The sequence below is a fragment of the Loxodonta africana genome, chromosome 21 (genome assembly GCF_030014295.1).
Source record: "Loxodonta africana isolate mLoxAfr1 chromosome 21, mLoxAfr1.hap2, whole genome shotgun sequence".
Taxonomy (NCBI): domain Eukaryota; kingdom Metazoa; phylum Chordata; class Mammalia; order Proboscidea; family Elephantidae; genus Loxodonta; species Loxodonta africana.
In genome coordinates, this window is record NC_087362.1 from 27,802,921 (window position 1) to 27,827,920 (window position 25,000).

The 25,000-nt window shown below is 41.6% G+C and overlaps 1 long non-coding RNA gene and 1 gene segment (V, D, J or C); one reads left to right on the top strand and one right to left on the bottom strand.

The window, feature by feature from the left end:
- The window catches only part of LOC135228350 (immunoglobulin heavy constant gamma 1-like), a 441,642-nt gene that overhangs the window by 397,784 nt on the left and 18,858 nt on the right, over window positions 1-25,000 (top strand).
- Window positions 184-25,000, bottom strand: part of LOC111752818 (uncharacterized) — a 29,227-nt gene continuing 4,410 nt past the window's right edge. Inside the window, exons 2-3 of the long non-coding RNA XR_002787710.2 lie at window positions 13,951-14,161; window positions 184-2,760 (exon numbers count right to left, since the gene is read on the bottom strand). This is a non-coding gene — a long non-coding RNA (uncharacterized LOC111752818). The remainder of the gene's footprint in view (window positions 2,761-13,950; window positions 14,162-25,000) is intronic.

The following is a 25,000-nucleotide window of genomic DNA, read 5'->3' on the forward strand; positions in this document are numbered from 1 at the left end:
CCCTTTGGTGTCCCCAGCATCGGTGTCCTTTCTTCTCCAGCAGACTTCCACCTTGCAGCTAGGGAAGCATCAGATTTGCCTGCCCACTTGCTCTGTGGTGTAGGCAGGACAAGAGGTCTGAGGACAGCCTCCACCCTCACTAGAGTGACTGTGGCCAGCACTGTATAGAATAAGGCTCCCAGCCGATCACCGTGGGCCCAGGAGTTTGAAGACAGCAAGTCAGGAGTAACCATCTCAGCACCTGAGATGGATGGATCCAGTAGGTTGCAGGAGATTCAAAGAGCCTGTTGAGCAGAGCCCCAAGGGACTGAACAGGAGGCATGTCTAGCCTTGGCCATTGCTAAGGGAGAAGCCTCGGCTGTGCTGGAAGGCGGACAGAACTGGGTGGGATGACCAACAAAGGGCCTTCAGAGAGCTGGGTCAAAAGCGCCTCTGAGTTGCTGACCCATGTCCTAGGGGCTGTAGGGAGTTGCAGGTAATTTTATACGGGCAAGGGGTATGGAGGGGCTCATTGGATGGTGCTGCTTGGGAGCTGCTCTGAAAACCCAGAGGCCAGGGGGGAAGCTATGAGAGTCCAGGACCAACTTCTGGAATGGCTGTGGGTGGGAAACAGGGGCCATGGTACTGACAGGATTGGGTCCTTGCCACTTGTCTTACTTCCATTGTGCTACCTTAAGAGAAATACCACAACTGGAAGGATTTAAAGAGCCAGAATTTATTGTCTCACAGTTCTGGAGGCTAGAATCAGCTCTAAGGGGGGAAGGAGTCTGTTTTTGTTCATAGCCCCAGCAGTTCCTTGGCATTCCTTGGTGTTTGTCTTCACCCTGTGTGCGTTTCTGTGTCTATCCTGCTCTTTTTACAAGACACCAGTCAGAAATGATTATGTGTAGGACCTACCTTACTCAGTATGACCTCATTACATGACAAAGAATACCCTGTTTACGAACAGGGTCAAGTATACAGGGACAGGGTTAAGACTTCAACATAATTTTTTTTTATGGGGGGGAGGGTGGAAAGGGTGAGGAGAGTATTGGTGGTTCAGTGGTAGAATTCTCACCTTCCATGTACGAGACCTGGATTCAATTCCTGACCAATGCGCCACCTGTCTGTCAGTGGAGGCTTGCATGTTGCTATGATGCTGAACAGCTTTCACTGGAGTTTCCAGGCTAAGTTGGACTAGGAAGAAACACCTGGTGAACTACTTCTAAAAGCCAACCAACAAAAACTCTGTGGATTATAATGGCTTGCTCCACAACCGGTCATGGGGGTGAAGAAACACCAGACAGCGCTTTGTTCCATTGTACTCAGGCTCACTATGAGGTGGGGGCTGACATGATGGCAAAGAATGACAAGAACTCTCCTATTTACAGAGTCAACATAACTTTTGGGGGGGACATAATTCACCCCATAACACCACCAGAGATTCTTTGCATTAGACTCAGGGCCAAGCTTCAAGGAGCCTGAGACAGAGCAGGTTGTGCTCAGTAGGTGCTGCCAAATAGTGGCCCTTTAAACCATAAGGCTTCCGTGTCGTTTAGCTGCTGGTGAGGGGCAAAGGTTCTTGGGTGTGTCCTTTTTCCTGGCCTGAGTGCCCTTGCAGACAAAGGGATACACCACCTGCCAGCCCTATCCCAGCTGTGGAAAGAGCTCCCAAGTTGCCATCAGTCCATTCACACACTTGGACTCCAAGTCGAGGCCAGGACACGGCCAAGCAAACCCAGACACAGACAGAGGAGACAGATGTCCAGAGAGTTCTCCAACTGGAGAAGGTCTTGGCCCTCAAACCTTGCCTGGAAAGCTGGGCATGGTCACCCCCTTTCCTGCAGCTCTGTGTGAAACGAAGGTTGCCACTCTGTGACCTCCACAGTACCCTTGGGACCCCGGGCTCAGTCCTTGCACTCGATGGCCAGGCCATCCAGGAGGACATCCATGGTGTGAAGTCCAAGGATGGCATCTAAAATGTTCCTTCAAGTTTGCAGAACTGCAGCATGGGCAAGGAGGGGGGAGAAAAGAGCAATGACATCCCAGCCCTTTCTTTATGTTGCTTCCCAGGGTCCAGCCCAGGCCCAGGTATGGATGTGGCCAGGGCTGGGTAGATGGCAAAGGTCATCTGACATGTGGAAAGGTGGGTCTGTACCTAGACCTGTGGACTCAAGGCTAGTAACCTTCCCTAACATGACCAATGTCTCCCCACTGGCATGTGGAGTGGTGAGTCTGTACACGGAAATCTGGATTCAAGGCTAGTAACTTTCCCCAACATATGGCCATCCCCCAAGCTCTGTTCAATACAGGCTACAGGTAGTCAGCCCAGAGGAAAGAGACCAGAGGAGAGGTAAGAGCTTGTCCACATAGGATGTGAGAAAAGCCCACACCAAGACGAGCCCAACGGCAACAGGGAATACAAAGAGAAACCCGGGAAAGCATGATGCACAAAATGCACAAGACCTAGCAGATGCATTGGCTCTCAGGCAGACTGTGCTGAGCTCTCCAGCTGTATCCTCATCCTGATGGTAAATCACAGTACTGCTCCTCACTATTCACTGTCCCCTACTTGCTGTGAGCATGCTATCCCCCTGAGAGGAGGATACTCATGCCACCACTGACATTGGCCTTGATTACCCACCCTGTGTCCAAAGTGTGGCTCCACCATTGATCCTTTCTCTTGCTTGAGAGTGACGTGTTCCGAAAACACTTCTCCTTCAGCCTGGATTCCAGAACAAGGAATGCACCGACACTAGAGCCACACAGAGTCACAGACAACTGCAGGAGACATAGACATGGGAGAGAAATAAAGCTATTACACTGCAAGCCATTTTCAATTGGGGGTTGCTTGTTACCAGGGCATGTCCTAGCAAAAACATCATCAAAATGCTTCTCCAGTACTTGAAGTAACTCGAATAAGCAGTAAAATGTAATAATAACCACGACCGATGTTTGCACAGTGTTTTGACTTTTCAGAGTTTTCTAAGACTGTCTTAGTCTCCTAGGGCTATCATAAAATACCACAAAATGGGTGGCTTCAAAGAATACAAATTTGTCTCACAGTTCTGAAGGCTGGAAGCCCAAAGCAGAGTCTTCATCATGTCCATTGCCTCCAAGAGCTCCCACCATGCCTCTCTTCTAGCTTCTAGTGGCTGCCAGAAACCCATGACAATCCTTGACTTGCTACCGTATCTGCCTCAGTCCTTCTTCTGTCTCCCTGTCTCTGTGTAACTTCTTTCCTCTTATAAGACACCTTTCAGAAGGGATTAGGATTACGACACATCTTTATCCTGTGAGAATTAATGGATACTATATTTTATAAAAGACCTCATTTTCTAAAACAAAATCAGTCACAAGTACAGGGGTTAGGACTTCAACATATCCTTTTAGGGGACACAATTTAATCCACAACAGAAACCCTTCTCTCATTTCATGCTGATAATACCCCCTAAGAAGTAGGCGTCACTGTCTCAATTTTACTGATGAAGAAAGGAACTCTTTAAAGAGGCTTTAGCATCCTACTTGTGGGTAGGATGCAAGTATTTGAACTCAGGTACTTGGACTTCAAATTTCATATGCCTTCTACTCTCCCACACTGCCTTTTAAGAAGATTCCAGAAAACCATCCTGATCTCATTCCTGCCCAAGGGGAAAGGCAGGACTCAACCTAACCACTAAAAGTCAGACCCTAAGGAAATTCCTCCAGCCCACAGAGGGCCCTAGGAAGTTCAGTGAAGACACCTTCTATTTGTTTCTTAAACAAATATTTACCAACTGGCAACTTGGCACCAGATGCCACTAGGCATCAGGCACACAGACAGGGCTTCTGCCTTCTAGAAATTTGGAGTGTGGGGATACAGACAGGGATCAAGTACATAGTTACACAAACAATTATTTAAGTACAATTGAGTAAGCGCTGTAAATGAAAAGTATGGGAGGCTATAAGGTCATGTAACAGAAAGAAGTGAACCCAGTATATGGGGTTAGAGAAGGCTTTCTCAAGGGAGTGCCCTTAAAGAAGACCCATAGAGGATGCATATGATCTAACTCATATCTACTCATCGACTTCTGGTCTCTGGTCCTGGGCCAAAGAAGACTAAACCTACTAGACACTGAGGTTGGGTAGGATCACATGGGATAAAACATTTACAAAAATCAAAGGATAATTCTTGTTAAGGGTATAGTCATGACTTGCGTATAGATGTACACATTTAAAAAATTGTATTTAACACATTAATTAAGATCTTCCACCCAGTCCAAAGTAGAATTCAAAACCCTATACTTACGTAGTTAAATCAGGAATGCTAAAATAAATTCATAAATACAAATGATCTGCTTTTTTCCATGGAAGGAAGGGAAGATTCAATTGTCCCTCCACCAAACAGAATTTATATTGTCATCAATTATCTACAACCTATTTAGTTGTGAAGTAGCTCAAAGACAATGAAAGACAGGCATAGAGCCCGCACAGAATCAGATAATCTGAAAGGGTATAAAAGACAATGCCTTGTTTTTCACTGAAGACACCCAGTATTCTTTTGGCCCACTTAAAAGTCTTTCACAATTTTCACCTACAAACATACCTGACTAAAATATACCCAGAATATATAAAGCACCCCTGCAAATCAGTTATAAAGATAAAACAATTCCATAGAAAAGTGGGCCAGAGCATTGAACACGTATTTTACAAAAGATAACCTGAAGGCCATGAAACCTATGAAAAAGATGCTGAACCACAGTAGCCATCAGGGAAATGAAAATGGAAAACCACACTAGAGAAAGTTCCAACGGCAACAAGGGTGAAAGAGCTTGTATCAGACTAACCCTTTGACAGAGAGCGGTTATAAACTCTGGGAAAACTATTTTTAAAACGACTATTTGAAGGGATGCAACTTGATCAAATGCAGGCAAGCACTGGAGAGTATTCTTCTATTTAAATATTTGCCTGAAGACACTCTCCAGTCCACACAGTCTGGTACAACCAGGGCTTAAGCAGAACACTGAAGCCTCACTGGCTAAAGGAGTCAGATAACGAAACTCAGGGCTACATTTCCAGAGCTGCCAAGTTAAGGGAAGATTAACAGTGAAACCTGACAGAGCTGAAATTCGATGGGACTTCCTTGTTTTTCTGGGTCTCCAAACTTTTCCACCTTTGACACAGTGAAGTCTTAACACTTTTCCATGACTTGTTTTGATGAAAAATATTTGAGCTTTCCTTCTATGACGTGTTTCCACCTTACAGAGGTTATGGCTTTCATAACTTTTACTGTACATAAAAGGAGAAAGCCAACTGACTGGAAGAGATCCATATTTATGCCTCTTCCCAAGAAAAGTGATCGAATCAAATGCAGAAATTATTAAACAATATCATTAATATCACAAAAAAACAAACCCATGCCGTTGAGTCGATTCCGACGCATAGCCACCATATAGAACAGAGTAGAACTACCCCATAGAGTTTCCAAGGAGCACCTGGCGGATTCGAAATGCCGGCCCTTTGGTTAGCAGCTGTAGCACTTAACCACTACACCACCAGGGTTTCCCTTAATAGCACAGAGAAGTGAAATTTTGCTGAAGATCAATCAAAAGCGGCTGCAGCAGTATATTGACACGGACTGGCCAGGAATTCAAGCTGATTCAGAAGAGGACATGGAACCAGATGGATCATGGCCGAAAGCAGAGAATACCAGAAAACTGTTGTGATAGCTAAGATTATGTGTCAACAGGCCTAGTCCATGGTTCTCAGTGTTTTGGCAGTCATATAATGTGATCACTTCCCTGTTGATATTTGATAGGTGATCACCCCCATGATGGAATCTGCTGTGAGTAGCCAATCAGTTGAAAGAAGATTTCCAGGGGTGTGTGGTCTGCATCCAAGTATAAGTGGAGATTCTGGTAAGGCTTGGGGGCTTTTAGCTCGTTCTGGATCCTGCATCTGGCTCCTGTTCATCTGACCTCTGGCTCCCGGGACTTGAGCTAACAACTTACCTGTGCTCTTGCTGCCAATCTTGGGATTCAACGATCTTCACAGCTTGTGAGCAAGAGCCCTACTCCCTGACCTGCTCATCTTGAGTTTGCCATCCTCTTTGGCTACATGGATCTTGAGAAGCCCCTATCCTAATCCATGGACTTGGGATGTCCCAGCCCTACAACCGTGTGAGCCATATCCTTGATATAAATCACTCTCTCTGTGTGTATATACTGTTTTTGCTTCTCTAGTGGTTAACTGCTATGGCTCTTAACCAAGAGGTTTGCAGTTCGAATCCGCCAGGTGCTTCTTGGAAACTCTATGGAGCAGTTCTACTCTGTCCTATAGGGTCACGATGAGTCAGAATCGACTTGACGGCAGTGAGTTAGCGGGTTACAGATCCCACTCCAAAACATTTGGTACCGAGAATGGTTCGAGACAAACAAAATTGTATGGATGAGTTTTCTAAATTGGTTCTCGAGTCTGGTTAGTCTTAAAGATGTTGATGACTCTGTTTCCAGTACCAAAGAGGGCACTGCTAATCCATGGCATCAGATGACAATTCAAATATGCAAAATATCACCACCAATAGATCAGATATTGATGAAAGGTGAGGATTTGGGTAATTGCATGTGTGACACTTTTCTAGGATTTGGGTAATTGAGTGTGTGACACTTTTCTACAAGGAGGATGAGAAGTATAAGGAAGCTGGGTGATTTGAAATACTTTTGCTAGAAACTGGTGAAACAAAGAGATGAGTTCAGGTCTTCATAGTTAAGGCTCAAGTGCTGCATAAATGACCTCAAACTTTACACTACTGCCTTGAAAGAAAGCCTATTTCTTGTAGTAACGGAGCTGACATTGCAGAAAACCAAACCCAGGCTCTAGCTGAATTACAATGCCAACTCAACTGGCAATATCAATAGGCATCTGAAGTTAAAGTGAGGGCATTTATTGGGAAGAAATGGGATCCTGAAACTTGGGATGGGGGCATATGGGCAGATAATGAGGAAGCTGGAGACACTGAGTCCCTAAATTCCATTGAACCACTCCTGCCAACAGAACCTGCCCACTCACTCCCATCTGAAGAGATTACTCCATGTTTGTCTGCTAAACCACCCTGCCCAGTAAAACCATTAGCCTACCCACTTCCATCTGATGAGATTAACCCCACTGCATCTAAAGCATTGTTGTCTGAGTCATTGCCTGGCGATTTACAAGACAAAGCTGAATGTTCTCAAAACATTTCCCCACCACTTTTGGCTTCTAGACGTGTAACTAGACTTAAGTCTCAGTGAGCCCCAAAGGGTGAAGTACAAAGTGTGAACAAGGAGGAAGTATTAATGCTACACTCCAAAAGAACTGCTTGGCTTTTCTAATATGTACAGACAGGCACCTGGGGAATATGTGTGGGAATGGCTATTAAGGGTGTGGGATAATAATGCAAGGAAGATAAAGATGGATCAGTCTGAGTTTATTGATGTGGGATCACTAAGCACAGATTCTTCATTCAATGTTTCAGCTTAGGAAGTTGGCAAAGGGTCTAAGAGTTTATTCTTTTGGGTTGCTGAAGCATAGATTATGTGGAAAAAAAAAATGGCCTACACTAAATCAAGTTGAAGTACTAGACCAGACTTGGAGTACTATAGAAGAAGGTATCCAAAGGCTTAGGGAAATTGGCATGCTAGAGTGAATTTATCAGGTTAAAACCACAGACCCACACATGGAGCTCCCAGAGGACACACCTTTTACCACAACTGTGAGGAACAAATATGTGAAGGGAGCCCCAGCATCCCTGAAGACCACTGTGATTGCTAATTTATATAAGACAGATTTCACAGTGAGAACTGCTCTGCCTGAATTAAGACACCTAACTACAATGAGGCTAATTGGACCCATAGGTGGAAGGGGCCAAGCGGCAGCACTCAATCAGCAAAGACAAGATGGGCGTGGTTACCGTAATGGACAACAGGTCAAAGCAGTAATCAGAGTAGTCTGACTCATATGGACTTATGATATTGGGTACACAGTCATGATGTCCCTAGGAGTGAATTAGATGGAAGATCTACTAAATATTTACTTGATCTGTATGAGTGGATGGATTCTAGGTCAAGTGAACAGCACTCTAATTGGTATCTCCAGAAGAGAGAACCATGGCCCCTCAATCAATTCCCAGACTTGAGTGAGTTTAAAGACCCACAACCCCTTGATTGAATGGGAGGCTGTTGTCCCCTTGAGGAAGAACTCCAGCACACTGCCAAAAGCTTATACTGTTAATATATCTTCCAGCCTTTCCTGAAGGGATCTATAGCCTTTTATGAGGGAATGTTTACTGGGGGAAAAGGAAACAATTAGAATTTTCTTGTATTACTGGATACTGGCTCTGAACTGACACTAATTCCAGGAGACCCAAAATATCACTGCGGCCACCAGTCAAAGTGCGCGCATGTGGACGTCAGGTTAATAATGGAGTCTTAGCTCATGTCCATCTCACCGGAGGTCCACCGGGTCCCCGAACCCATCCTATAGTGATTTGCCCAGTTCCGGGATGCATAATTCGAATAGATATACTCAGCAGCTGTCAGAGCCAGCACATTGGATCCCTGACAAATGGGGCAAGGGCTATCATGGTCGGAAAAGCCAAGTGGAAGCAATTAGAATTGCTCCTACATAGGAAAATAGTAAACCAAAAGCAATTCCGCATTCCTGAAAGGATTACAGAGATTACCACCACCATCAAGGATTTAAAGGATGCAGGGGTGGTGATTCCCAACACGTCCCCATTCAACTCACCTATTTGACCTGTGCAAAAAACAGATGGATCTTGGAGAATGACAGTGAATAAGCAGAAACTTAAACAGGTGGTAACTCAAATCGCAGCTGCTGTTCCAGATGTAGTTTCATTGCTTGAGCAAATTAATACATCACTAGGTGCCTGGTATGCAGCTACTGCCCTGGCTAATGCCTTTTTCTCCATACGTGTTTTGAAGGACCATCAGAAGCAGTTTGCCTTTGGCTGGCAAGGCCTGTCATACACCTTCAGTTGCCTGCCTCAGGACTACATCAACTCTCCAGACCTAAGTCATAATTTAGTCTGAAGGGAACCAGATCACCTTTCCCTTCCACAAGATGTCACACTGGTCCGTAACACTGATGACATTATGCTGACCTGATCCAGTAAGGAATAAGTGTCAATGACTCTGGACTTACTGGTAAAACATTTGCGTGCTACAGGGTGGGAAATTACTCCCACAAAAATTGAAGCACCTTACATCACTGAAATTTCAGGGGTGCAGTGGTAAGGGGTATGTTGAGATATTCTTCCAAAGTGAAGAATAAGTTATTGCATCTGGCTCCTCCCACAAGAAAAAAGGAGGCACCATGCCCAGTGGGCCTCTTTGGATTTTGGAGACAGCATACTCCTCATTTGGGTGTGGTACTCCAGCCTATTTATCAAGTAACATGAAAAGCTGAGAGTTTTGAGCAGGAGCCAGAACAAGAGAAAACTCTGCAACATGTTCAGGCTGCCATGCAAGCTGCTCTGCCAATTGGGCCATATGACCCAACTGGTCCAATGGTACTTGAAGTGTCAGTGGCAGATAGAGATGCTGTTGGGAGTCTTTGTCAAGCCCCTATTGGTGAATCAAAGGACAGACCTTTAGAATTTTGGACCAAAGTCCTGACATCCTCTGCAGATAATTACTCTCCTTTTAAGAAACGATTTTTGGCTTGTTACCAGGGCTTTGTAGAGACTGAATGCTTAAACATGGGACACTAAATCACCAAGTGGCCTGAGCTACCCGTCATGAACTGGGTGTTGTCTGACCCACAGAGTCATAAAGTTGGACACCCAGAGCAGCTATTATTATTAAATTAAAGTGATATATATTTTTTTATATAACATCAGGCCGGAGCTGGACCTGAAAGAGCACGTATGAGTAAGTGGCTCAAATGTCCATGGTCTCCATTTCTGCCAAGTTAATTGAAAAACTCACTTTGGAAAACAGCTTAGTATTGTCTTCAAATGTAGCTGCTGTAATTTCCTAGGGTGCCTTAACAAACCACCACAAATCAGGTGGCTTTAAAGAACAGAAATCTATTTTCTTACATTTCTGGAAACTAGAAGCCCAAATCAGAGTATCAACTGTGTCAGTTTTTTCCAAGAGCTTTGAGAGATGAACTGCTCTCTTGAATTCCCCTAGTTTCTGGGGGCTGCCAGGAATCCTTCGTGTTCCTCTGCTGCTTATAGATACATCTGCCTCCATCATCACACGATCTTTGTCTTACCCCTATGTATGACTCTCTCTGCAAGTCTCTTCTCTCCTTTTATAAGACACCATTCAGAAGAGGTTAGAACTATAACCTACGCTACCCCTATATGACTTAACTGATAATACCTTCAAAGACTATTTTCCCAATCAAAATCACATTCACATATTCAGGAGTTGGGATAGCAACATATCTTTTTGAAGGACACTATTCAATCCATAACATTTGCATATCTACATACGATATGGCCAAGCAATTCCACCCCTAAGTGTGTACTCAAAAGAATCCCTTGCATTTATAAACCAGAAAAACACATACAACAGATCATTTGGATCATTTGGTATAGTATCAGAAAAGCAGGACCACAGTTAATAATAAAGATTTATGTCAAGGGTTAGAATTTGTACAATTGGGAAAGCTGGGAAGGGAAAGGCGTGAAGGAGACTGGATCACTCAGGGCCCAGACAGAAACAGAGCCAGTAGGAGGAACATATTAAGAGATTTCTTGCAAGGAATTGGCTTATGGAACTGTGGACTCTGGCTAGGCATGTCTGAAATCTGTAGGGCAGACCATCAGGAAAGACATGCTGGAACTCTAGGGCATGATCCAAAGCTGCTATTGTTGTTGTGAGTTGCCACTGAGTCAGCTCCAACTCATGGTGACCTTATATATAACAGCACAAAGACTTGCCCAGTCCTGTGCATACGTAAGTTACAGGGCAAAGTTTCTCAGCTCAGGAATAAGACTTGCCTAGGTTCTTGCCTTCTACTGACCAAGAATGACCAGGAGAGGCTCAGAGGTTCCACACAAACAAAGGTTTATTAGCGGCAGAAAGAAAGTAAATGTTCGTGAGCTGGGAACAGAGAACAACCAGTCAACGCTAGCCTCTGTTCCCCTGAACAAAGGTTTTTCTGGGTCTTATATGGGTTTGACAAGGATATCGGGATAATGAATACTTAGGTTTCTTTTAAAGGGCGGATATTTCTTAGAATGGCGGTGCACACTAAATACGTTACGTGCATCTGGAATCCAAGATAGAACCTGTAGCAAAGGCTCCTGAGACTGGGTGGCAGGACTTATTATGGAGTGTAGTGCCTGCACAATCGCTCACCACGGTACCAGTTCAATTCCTGTCATGGGTACTTAGATCAGGCAGAGGTCATCTGTCAGCCACCTTGCAGATGTCTGCACATGCTCCAGGGACCAGAACTGGTCAGTCCTTCTGAAAGGTATCTTACAAGGGAGTACATTGTTCTTTCCTTATTGCACATTCCAGGATGGGGCTTTTAAGTCATTAGCCAAGCACATAATTTTTGTAAGTAAGTTGCAGGTGTTGCAGGGTTCCTTGCCTAGGGGATCAGTCTCTTCCCTATCAGTCTCTGTATCTTCCCTATCTCAGGCAGAATTTCTTCTTCTTTAAGGAATCCTCAGCTCTGATCTGAAGACCTTTCAGCTGATTCAGTCTGGCTCACCCGGCTAAAACAGTCTCCCTTAAAGTCAACTGAAGATGGAGTTTAATCACATCTGCCAAATACCTTCACAGCAACAGATTGAAGAACTGGAGACTGTAGCCAATCCAAGGTGGCACATAAAACTTACCATCATAGGAACCATTGCAGAAAGAGAGAAAAATCACTGACCAGGGACCATGAAAGGAAACTGATGACAACGTCCATGGACGGCTCTAGCTTCTGCATCTGGTGTGGATAGAATGTCTCTGTAAGTCATCAAGCCAGGTACTTGAAGGAAAACTGGACGGAAAGCAGTAAAAAACAAGAGCAAACAGGCATCTATGAAGGAAACTGAAACTCATGGAAAAACTTTTGGAACCTGAGTTTCTCTCACCTCTAAAATAAGTTGATGACCTTCACCACACACGTACACTGGCCTGGGACACAGAAGAGTTGAAGGAGACACAGCGGAGGCTGAAGAAGAGCTAGTCTATGCCAACAACTTGAGTCTGCTGATCAGCAATGACACACATGAGCAACACCTGGAACTCTATACCTGCCTCCTCCCAAACGTAAGGACTGCAGCTTCATCTTTTCTTCCAAAACTTCAGTACCTTTCTCTTGTGATCAACCCTGATCTTAGCACACATTCAGAGAAGGAAATTCTAAGAAATGTAGGCAGAGCTTAGCTAAGTTCCCATACTCCATAAGTACCAGTCCATTCCTTGACAACAAAACATGTCTCTTAAAAACCTTTGTATCTTCCAAATAAAAACAATAGCAAACTTATTTCCATCTGACATGTTGAAACTATCCCACATACAACTTAAAACATGTTCACCATCTTCCCAAATAAAGAGATCAAGTCAATTGATCACTTTAACTATTTTGGGGTAATGTTTATTTCTCTCCTTGATGACTTTTCTAGAACCACAAAGTGGCTGACTTAGAGGAATGGAAATTGATTATCTCATAGTATGGAGGGTAGGAGTCTAAACCAGGGTGTCAGCAGGGCCATAACCTCTGACATTTTTAGAGGAAGATCCTGTCTTGTGTCTCCCAACTTCTGGTGGCCTCAGGCATTCTTTGGCTTGCAACTGAATAACTTCAATTCCACCTCCAATGTCACTTGGCTGTTTTCAGTATTCTATAGGACATTGATCATATAGAATTAGGGCCTTGTTTTAGTTATCTAGTGCTGCTATCACATAAATACTGTAAGTGAGTGGTTTTAACAAACAGAAAATTTATTTTCTCACAGTTAGGAGGGTAGAAGTCCAAATTCAGGGCACTGGCTGTAGGGGAAGACCCTCTCTATTTGTCAGTTCTGGGGGGAAGTCCTTGTCTCTTTAGGTTCTGTTCCTTGGTTCCTTGGTGATCTTCATGTGGTATGGCATCTATCTTCCCCCATCTCTGCTTGATCACTTGCTTGTTTAATCTCCTTTGTATATCAAAAGAGATTGACTTATGACACACCCTACACTAGTACTGTCTCATTAACATAACAAAGAAAACCTATTCCCAAATGAGATTATAGCCACAAGTATAAGGATTAGGATTTACAACAAATAATTTTGAGTAACACAATTCAATCCATAATAGACCGACCTTATGCCAGTATGATCTCATGTTATTTGTTAACATCTTCAGAGACTCTATTTCCCAAAAAGATCACATTCAAATGTACTGGGTTTAGGACTTCAACATTCCTTTTTGGGCACCACAATCTAAACCAATAAATAATAGCCTGCCCTTGATATCCTACAACTTAAATACTGAGACATAAGATAAATCTCTACTAATGCATCTTATGTGAGAAGTAGAGGAAAGAAAGGGTGAAAAAAAGGAAAGAATTACAGACATATTCCATTTTCGTCCCACTGTGTAGCCACAACCCAATTACCTCCTTAGGTAATCGGTTTAGTAAGGCTCGATTACGGCATCTAGTAGGGTAACTCCTCATTTTATAATTTTTTTTTTTGCTTGTTGGTTTATTGATACGAGGAGCCAAAAGTTTCCAGGAGAGAGTTTCTACTTCCAGCTTATTGGAACCATTGCTATGTCCCCTGTAGAAGCACTCTCCCATAGGTAATTAAACTACTATATCGGGATCCAATGTTGGCAGAAACAGAATTCTAGATCCATGTAGGTTAAAACTCCATTTTGGGTACAAATTTCTATTTTGGTTATTTTTGACTGCATAACAAACCACTCCAAACTTGGTGGATTTAAAATATATATATACTTTCATTTTGACTTTGCTTAGCTTGGGATTCTCACCTGATGCTTCCCATGTGGTAGTAGTGAGATTTTGGCTGCAGCTGCAGTCATCTGATGGCTTAAATGGGCTGGAAGATCCACTGTGGTTCCCTCAAAAGGCTGGCAGTTGATGCAGGTTGGTAGCTGGGAGTCCAGCTGGAATAACTGAATGGAGAGTCTACTTGTGAACTCTTCATAGGGCTGGGGCTTCTCACAGCATGACAGCTGAGTTCTGAGTAGGAAAAGCCCAAGTGTTAGTGTTCCAAGAGGCAGGAATTGCTATACCTGGAAATTGCACAGCATTGCTTCTGTCTTGTTACATTGGTCAGAGCAATCCCAAGCCCCACCCAAAATAAAGGATGCTGAGAAGTGGCACAGACACATTGCCTAAAAGCTTGTGGCATGGGAGAGTGAATTGTTGCTAAATTTGGGAAATATAATTGGCCACATTTATAAATGTTTAAAGTACCTCTGTTTATAATGGCAAAGTCCTAGAAACAACCCAAAAGCACGTGTATGACAAAAATTAAGAAATAAAATCAGATCTTCAAAGACTCTTTTTATAAATAAGATTTACAGGTTTCAGGGATTAGGATGTGATATTTTGGGGGCCACCTGAATGTAGCCCACTACACCTACTCAGATACGATTACAGACACACTATATAGAAACAAAATTAAAAGTTTGAAAATACCAAATAGTAACAAAATATGGATCACCTAGAAATGCTAGTAGTGTTTTAAGTTTGTAAAATCATGGCTATATTTAATATTTTCTAACATAGTTGAACAAATTCAGACCATAAAGGACTGACTTCTAGGTATACACTCTAAGGAATTTCATGTACACATGCACCACAAGACACATACAAGAACCTTCATACAACAGTCTTCACAATGACCAAAAAATGGAGGATAACCTTAAAAATTCTATAAACACTGGGATGTATAAATATAACATGGCATATACATTAATTTATTTGAAGTGAGAATGAGTAACAAAACATAAATACCTTAGCATGGATGATTCTTGCAAACATAGCATTAAAAGAAACATGCCACAAAAGAGTATATGCAGTATAATTCCCTTTACATCAAGTTAAAAAATAGAGTAAACTAAAATATATTTGTTTGGGGATATATAATAGAGATAAAATTCTAAAAGTGGGGACTTCCACATATGACCACTTTGGAGTAACCGGCACTGGTATTGATCTTCTATAGTAAACCCTTCAGGTTACTGTGGTATCACTGAACTGACAAGAGATTGTGGTTTAAATGGTTGGAATTAGTAGAAGAGAGCACTGGAGAACAGCGAACAACACAGAAAGGAGAACTCCAGGAATATATACATGGATGTGATTGAGACTGTACTGCACATGTAAAGAGCGTAACTCTATACATTTGGGAAAAGTACTCCTAGGAATCTGTAAGTTGAAAAATCCCCAGAGCATACACACATCTGGGAGACATTGGAGTTTGATCCGGATAGAGTGTAAAGACCACCGTTAATACCCAAGGCATTCAGTAGACACCTCAGAATGGTCACACTTTAGTAGTAGACCTGCTTGCCCAAACAAAGTTCAATAGTCATAAAATCAATCAACAAAGCCTACACACCATAATATCCGCAATATCCACCACCCAGTCAAGAATTACTAGATAGGCATAGATGCAGGAAAATGCAGCCCATAACAAGGAGAAAATTGGTGAAGAGAACAGGTCCAGAAATGAAAGAGATGATGAAATTAACTATTATAAATAAATGCAAGAATTTTTAGAAAATCATATACATAATAATTCAAGAAATAAAACATGTAAGCAAAAGCCAAAAGAATTTCTAGAGCTGAAAAATGCAATATCTGAAATACAAAATTCACTCACACAGAAAGAAATAAAATATGCAAAATGAAGTACAGAAACAAAAAAGAATAAAATAATAATAAAAAAAGAGACCCAGGGATCCATACAACAACAGCAAGCAATCTATTTTATAGGAAATTGGCAAAGAAAATAGAAAAATCCACAGTTAGATTACTTGGAGATTTCAACTTTCTCATTAAATGATAAAACAATCAGACAGGAGAAAACAATGCATGGAGTATAATTACACTTTTACAAAATCCTAAAACAGACAAAATTTATCCATAGTAACAGAAAGAAGTTCAATGTTTGTGTGGTGCTGGGAAGTGAGGATTGACTGCAAAGGTGCATGAGGGAACTTTCTGGGATGATGAAAATGTTTGCTATCCTAAATGTGGTAGTGGTGACATGGGGGAATATCTAAAAAAAACAAAAAAGGAAGGGTAAAGTGGGTAATGACTGTCAGAAAAATCCAGACAGTAATTATCTCTCCGAAAAGAGGCATCAGATGTGCTTAGAGTGGGCTACACTGGATCTTCTCTTCCTGTCAAGATTCTACTTCTTAAACTCAAAGATTTATAATTATTCTTTTGACTTTGTACATTTGTTATGTATGCTCTTTTGTATATGTGTTATAGTTCACAATTTTATGTATTTTTAATCAGACTAATGAATTTGTGAAGATATTTACTCTGCAGAAAATAGAGAGGTATTATAGTTTTTCTGCATGCGAATGTCCCGATCGGATTTATGCTTGCTTCAGGAAAGTTAATTTACTACTAAGTGCAAAATATCTTGAAACATTGAGAGAACAGAGGCAGAGAGACCACGAGAAAAGAAACTACCATAAAATGAAAGGAAAGAGGTTCCAAATTGATGCTCTTCTTGTCCCCCTGAGGCAGGCTTCCAAAATCTATTGATTGTGCTGCCCATTGTTCGCCATTCCCTGTGTATTAGTTATCTATCACCGTGTAACAATTGCCAAAACCTTAGCAGCCAAAACAACACACATTTATCTTCTCCCGGTTTCCATGGGTCGGGACCCTCAGGAAGGCTTAGCTGGTTCATCTGCTCAAAGTCTCACCAGGCTGCAAACAGGAATTAGTGAAGGCTGTGGTCTCATCAGAGGCTCAAATGGGGAAAGATCCATTTCCAAACTCCCTCAGTTGTTGGCAGAATTTATATCCTTGCAGCTAACAAACAATGTCCTCATTCTCTTGCCAGTTGTTTTTTTTTTTGTTAGGTGCAGTCGAGTCGGTTCTGACTCATAGCGACCCTATGCACAACAGAAGGAAACACTGCCAGGTCCTGCACCATCGTTACAATCGTTGTTATGCTTTAGCTCATTGTTGCAGCCACTGTATCAATCCACCTTGTTGATGGTCTTCCTCTTTTCTGCTGACCCTGTACTCTGCCAAGCATGATGTTCTTCTCCAGGGACCGACCCCTCCTGACAACACATCCAAAGTATGTAAGACGCAGCCTCACCATCCTTGCCTCTAAGGAGCATTATGGCTGCACTTTCTTCCAAGACAGATTTCTTCGTTCTTTTGGCAGTCCATGGTATATTCAATATTCTTCACTAACCCCACAATTCAAAGGCATCAACTCTTCTTTGGTCTTCCTTATTCATTGTCCAGCTTTCACATGCATATGAGGCAGTTGAAAATACCATGGCTTGGGTCAGGTGCACCTTAGTCATCAGGGTGACATCTTTGCTCTTCAACACTTCGAAGAGGTCCTTTGCAGCAGATTTACACAATGCAATGCGTCTTTTGATTTCTTGACTGCTGCTTCCATGGCCGTTGATTGTGGATCCAAGTAAAATGAAATCCTTCACAACTTCAATCTTTTCTCCATTTATCATGATGTTGCTCATTGGTCCAGTTGTGAGGATTTTTGTTTTCTTTATGTTGAGGTGCAGTCCATACTGAAGGCTGTGGTCTTTGATCTTCATCAGTAAGTGCTTCAAGTCCTCTTCACTTTCGGCAAGCAAGGCTGTGTCATCTGCATAACGCAGGTTGTTAATGAGTCTTCCTCGAATCCTGATGCCCCGTTCTTCTTCATATAGTCCAGCCTCTCGGATTATTTGTTCAGCATACAGATTAAATAGGTATGGTGAAAGAATACAACCCTGACATACACCTTTCCTGACTTTAAACCAATCAGTATCCCCTTGTTCTGCGTGAACAATTGCCTCTTGATCTATGTAAAGGTTTCTCATGAGCACAATTAAGTGTTCTGGAATTCCCATTCTTGGCAATGTTATCCATACTTTGTTAGGATCTGCACAGTCGAATGCCTTTGCGTAGTCAATAAAACACAGGTAAATATCCTTCTGGTATTCTCTGCTTTCAGCCAGGATCCATCTGACATCAGCAATGATATCCTTGGTTCCACATCCTCTTCTGAAACTGGCCTGAATTTCTGGCAGTTCCCTCTTGATATACTGCTGCAGCCGTTTTTGAATGATCTTCAGCAGAATTTTGCTTGCGTGTGATATTAATGATATTGTTCTATAATTTCCACATTCGGTTGGATCACCTTTCTTGGGAATAGGCATAAATATAGGTCTCTTCCAGTCAGTTGGCCAGGAAGCTGTCTTCCATATTTCTTGGCATAGACGAGTGAGCATCTCCAGTGCTGCATCTCTTTGTTGAAACATCTCAATTGACATTCCATCAGTTCCTGGAGCCTTATTTTTCACCAATGCCTTCGGAGCAGCTTGGAGTTCTTCCTTCAGTACCATCGGTTCCTGATCATGTGCCACCTCTTGAAATGGTTGAATATCAACTAATTCTTTTTGGTATAATGACTGCGTATTCCTTCCATCTTCTTTTGATGCTTCCTGCATCATTTAATATTTTCCTCATGGAATCCTTCACTATTGCAACTCGAGGCTTGAATTTTTTCTTCAGTTCTTTCAGCTTGAGAAATGCTGAGCATCTTCTTCCCTTTTGGTTTTCCATCTCCAGCTCTTTGCACATGTCATTATAATACTTTACTTTGTCCTCTCGAGAGGCCCTTTGAAATCTTCTGTTCAGTTCTTTTACTTCATCAATTCTTCCTTCTGCTTTAGCTGCTCAATGCTCAAGAGCAAGTTTCAGAGTCTCCTCTGACATCCAACTTGGTCTTTTCTTTCTTTCCTGTCTTTTCAATGACCTCTTGCTTTCTTCATATATGATGTCCTTAATGTAATTCCACAACTCGTCTGGTCGTCGGTCACTAGTGTTCAATGCATCAAATCTATTCATTGAGATAGTCTCTAAATTCAGGTGGGATATACTCAAGGTCATATTTTGGCTCTTGTGGACTTGCTCTGATTTTCTTCAGTTTCACCTTGAACTTGCATATGAGCAATTGGTGGTCTATTCCACAGTTGGCCCCTGGCCTTGTTCTGACTGATGATATTGGGCTTTTCCATCGTCTATTTCCACAGAAGTAGTCAATTTGATTTCTGTGCATTCCATCTGGTGAGGTCCATGTGTATAGTCGCGGTTTATATTGGTGAAAGAAGGCATTTGCAATGAAGAAGTCGTTAGTCTTGCAAAATTCTATCATTTGATCTCAGGCATTGTTTCTATCACCAAGGTCATATTTTCCAACTACTGATCCTTATTCTTTGTTTCTAACTTTTGCCTTCCAATCGCCAGTAATTATCAATGCATCTTGATTGCCTGTTCGATCAATTTCAGACTGCAACAGCTGATAAAAAATCTATTTATTCATCCTTGGCCCTAGTCATTAGAGCATAAATTTGAATAATAGTCGTATTAACTGGTCTTCCTTGTAACCATATGGATATTATCCTATCACTGACAGCATTGTACCTAGGGATAGATCTTGAAACGTTCTTTTTGACAATGAAGGCAACACCATTCCTCTTCGAGTTGTCATTCCCAGCATAGCAGACTATATGATTGTCTGATTCAAAATGACCAATGCCACTACATTTCAGCTCACTAATGCCTAGGATATCGATGTTTATGAGTTCCATTTCATTTTTGACCATCTCCAATTTTCCTAGATTCATACTTTGTACATTCTAGGTTCCGATTATTAATGGATGTTTGCAGCTGTTTCTTCTCATTTTGAGTTGTGCCACATCAGCAAGTGAAGGTCCCAGAGCTTTACTCCATCCATGTCATTAAGATCAACTCCATTTTGAAGAGGCAGCTCTTCTCCAGTCATCTTTTGAGTGCCTTCCAACCGGGGGGGGCTCATCTTCCAACACCATATCACACAATGTTCTCCTACTACTCATAAGCTTTCCACTGGCTAAAGCTTTTCAGAAGTAAACTGCCTGGTCCTTCTTCCTGGCCTGTCTTACTCTGGAAGCTCAGCTGAAACCTGTCGTCCATGGGTGACCCCACTGATATCTGAATACCAGTGGCATAGCTTCCAGCATCACCACAACATGCAAGCCCCTACAGTATGACAAACTGACAGACAGAGTTACAGGGTTGGAGGGTATAAATTCTTCTTTATATCATAGTTCAGAGGATTAAATGGCACCGCAGGGGACCTAATGGAAATAATTGAGCACATCACTTACACATCTTGGCCTTTGGATTTTTTCTTATAGAGTTGAAAAATGCAATATCTGAAAGGTAAAGTTCACCTGAACAGACAGCAATTAAAGTATCCAAAATGAAACACAGAGAGAAGAAAGAAGGAAATAAAAATTAAAGACCCAGTAACTCATACAATGACAGCAAAAAGCTAAAATACATTTCCAAGCCCCCTACTCTGTGACAAGTTCTGACCAGAGAAATGTCAGCAATCATATACCACTTCCGGGCCAGGCCCCTAAAACTTCCTCTGGGACCCACTAGTTAGAAAGAAACTGGGGTCCAGAGTGACTGTCCCCACCCATGATGGCTGTCTCAGGCCAGAGTGTGAGCATAAATAAATCAATGAAATGTCAAGCCACTGGGACTTGGAGGCATTATCCAATATCAGTTGGACTAGAGCAATGGCAAAATAAGTCATGACGATCTCTTGAATCCTCTGAGCTCTCTGCAGGAGACACACTAGAGTGATAGTCAAAGAATGAAAAGGGTCATCAACCCATAAGAACAAAAAAATTTTAGAAGAGACAACAACAGGTAACAAAATTTCGTATGGGAAAGGTTTCCTGGTTTATTATAAGGCCTACTGAGGATTTGTGGCCCCCACTCCTCAAAAAGAGGTGTGCTGAAGTCCTAGTCCCTGTACCTATAAATGTGACATTGTTTGAATATAGAGTCTTTCTTTTGGTATGTTAATGATTATTCAGGCTTTGGCCTCCAGAACTGTGAAACAATAAATTTCTGTTCATTAAAACCACTCACTTGTGGGGTTTTTTTATTCTGGCAGCACTAGGTAACTAAGACAAGACCCTAGATGGCAGAAAGTAAAGACCTGCAAAGCATACGGCATGTGAGAAAAGAAACAAGTAAATTGATCCTGGAAAAGATCATAATTGGAGAGTGGCAAGTATTTCTGAAGTCCGGGGCAAATAAAAAAATCTAAAAACTGTTTAAAAGAATTTATAAAGAGTAACTAACCTCCTGGAGACCCTCCCACCCTCATCTCATTATCCATCCTGGAATAAGATGGAGATTGGTATGTATAAGGCATCCACTACTACTCAGGGAATCTGGTAGACATCAGGGAGAGAGGAGAGCTATGAGATTGGAAATAGGGTCACTGAGCAGACCATCAGGCCACAGTCCTTTTGATGTTGCCCAGAACACTGGAAACAAGGTCAATCCCCCAAGAGAAAAGACCTACTGATGTTAAGATTTGGAGTTTACCAACAAAAATGTGCATTCCCACCTAATCGCACTAGTTAAACCAACTGGTCAACAAACTCCACTCACCCACACAGAGCATTCGGCCATGATTTAGTGATGCTTGATTCCTGAAACAAATGAAAGACGGCATCTCCAGGCATTTGAGGAAATCTTTTAGCATGAAAGACAAAAAGGAAATAGAGACAATTCAGGAAACAAAAGAAAACTTCCAAAAAGCTGTGAATAATATATACCCAGGTAGTTGTTGCATTCAAAAAGCAAGAGTGAGGTGATGAAACTGAACATACATAGAAAAAGAAAGTGATCTTGAACATAAAATCTCTGTTAGCAAAAAATTTAAAATTTCAACAGATGCACTTAAAGACAATGTGGAAAACAGAATAAAAAAGAGTTGGAAAATGAGAAAGTTAAAACATCTAAATAATAGACATTCTCCAGAGGAATTGGAGGGGAAGGATTGTTAAATAAACAATACCTGAAAATGTCCCACAACCAAGAACAAGAGTTTCCATATACTAAAGTTGCATGGAGTAGCCAGTACAATAAAAGAAAAAGATCCACAAAAGAAACACTTGTACCCCAGGGTTCACTGTAGCGTTATTCACAATAGCCAAAAGAGGAAACAACTCCAGTGCCCCTCAATGGATGGATGTACTAACAAAATGTGGTTCATGCATAAAAGGGAATATCATTCAGCCATGAAAAGGAATGCTGGCACATGAGGCAAAACGGAGGAACCTTAAAAACATGATGCCAAATGAAATAAGCCAGACACAAAAGGACAGATACTGTCTGATTCTATTGACGTGCAATGCCTGTAATAGTCAAATTCAGAGAGACAGAAAGTAGATTAGAGGTTACGAGGGACAATAGGGAGGGGAGAACAGGGAGTAATTGCTTAATGGGGGTACTGAGTTTCTGTCTGCAGTGAAGAAAAAACTTTAGAAATGGATAGTGGTCATGGTTGGACAGCTTCAGGAATGTAATTAACGTCACTGAAAAAAACACTTAAAATTCTTAAGATAGCAAATTTTACATTATATGTATTTTGCCGTGATAAAACAAAAATTAAATATAAAAGTAAAGCGTGGTAACATTTCGAAATACCATAGATAAAAATAAGTTTCTAAAAGCTGTCATTAAGAAAACGTTAAGTTCAGGCATGTTAGGAAGCAAACTGCCCCACTCCTCACATTGCTCCTCCTGGACATGCATTCCCCTATCCTACCCAACTCCTACCCTGGAGGTGGAAAGATCTTTACCTGGTTGATTTGTTTGGGACCAGAAAGGTGGCCCCTTCTACAGACAGCTCTCTTTTGCCCATTATACAGTGGTCAAACCTGTGTCACTCCAGAATCAGTATTAGGAAGCATATTGGTGCTGCACTTATGAGCACATCCTCCAATCCAGTTCTTGTTAGAAATAAAGCTGACCTCCTTCATGAGTCTCAACTTTTCTCCTACAACTCAAGTAAGAGAAAGGAAGTATATCATCTTGAGTATCTCTCAACCTCAACAACATATAAAAGATAAAATAAAAACCCAATCTACTGCTTTCAAGTCAATTCCAGCTGATGGCTATCTCATGTATGACAGAGTAGAATTCCTCCATAGCGTTTACTGGGCTATAATCTTAACAGGCTGTTAACTGAAATGTTGCCAGTTAGAACCCACTCAGCATTTCCTCAGGAGAAAGGTCTGTCAGTCTGCTTCTGAAGATTACAGCCTAGAAAACCACATAGGAAAGTTCTACTCTGTCACACGGGATCGCTATGAGTCGAAATCGACCTGACGGCACCTAACAACATCAATAATCTTAACAGAAGTAGTTTGTCAGGGCTTTCTTTCTCAACGCTGCTGACTGGGATCAAACCACCAACCCTTAGGTTAGCAGCCAATGACTACAAACCAAGCTCTCATATAAATGATAAAGGAAGCATAATTACCCCAAAGTAGAATCTATATATATATATAGTATAGAATCTAGGACACAATGAAAAACAGTCCAAAAAAAACTGAAGAAAAAATTATTTTCAATTTAAAATTCTACATGCTCTTAAACTGAATAAAATGTGAAGGTGAAATAAAGACATTCTCAGACACTTAAGATCTCAAAAATTTTTCCTTCCAGTCACTTTTCTTCAAACACCTACTAAAGGGTGTGCACCAACAAAATCACAGAGTAAATAAAGAAGACACGCACTTGAGAGAGCCAGGAATCCAAAACAGGAGAGAGAGGTAGGGAGGCTCCTGGATGATGATAGGAGTGAAATCAAAGGTGATATTCTGTTATCAGGCCTAGAAAGTGATCAGTCCAAACAGAAGGAGGACTATGGGGAGTCCATGAAAAGTGTCCCCAGGGGAAAAAAAAAATTACCTGCTGATAAATGAAATATACTCCTGGTAAATAACTTTCTCAGTTGGAAAATACTGAGGGAGGAAATTGTTTCTCCTGTCAGAAAGTTTGATAATGAATTGGTGAAAGATATAGAAAACTGAGAAAAAAGTGGGCGGAATAAAAACAATTCTTAAATCTATGCGGAATAGGAAGTTATGTATAATAAACCCAGTGTAAGAACATTAGCGAAGTACCTGAGTGGTAGAAATGGTTAACACTCTCAGCTGCTACCCGAAATGTTGGAGGCTCCAGTCCACCCACAGGTGCCTCGGAAGAAAGGCCTGGGGATATACTTACGAAAAATCAGCCGCTGAAAATCCTATGGAGCACAGTTCTACTCTTGGTACTCTGATACATATGGGGTCACCATGAGTCAGAATCGACTTCACAGCAACTGGTTTTTTGTTTCTTTTGCTTTGCTTTGCTTTTAGATAATTGCAAAGCCCACTCAAAACCCAGCACCAATGCCTAATTAACTCCAAGAAAAATGTTTCAATAAGTAAAGAATAAGAATGTTAAGTAATGAGCATTGGGTCTGTACACTTCGCAGCATTTTTCTTTCTAAATGCTGCTTAAAATAACAGCATTGACAAACCACTGGCCAAACTGACAAAAGGAAAACAAGACAGGAAGTAAGTAACCGAATTAAGAAATAAAATGGGAGACATTACAACAGACCCAACTGAAATAAAAAGGATCATAACAGAGTACTAAGAGACACTGTACTCCAACAAATTTGAAAACCTAAAGGAAATGCACAAATTCTAGAAACACACTACCTACCTAACTAACTTCCACAAATGAAGTAGAAAATCTGAACAGACCTTTAGAAAGAGGAGAGATTGAAAAGATGATAATAATAAAACTCCTAACAACAAAAAGTCCTGGCCAAGATGGCTTCACTGTGCCCCTCTGGTAGAATTCTACCAAACATTCAAAGAGTTTGCACCAGCACTACTCAAACTGTTTCAGAACACAGAAAAGGATGAGGTATTTCCCAATTAATTCTGTAAA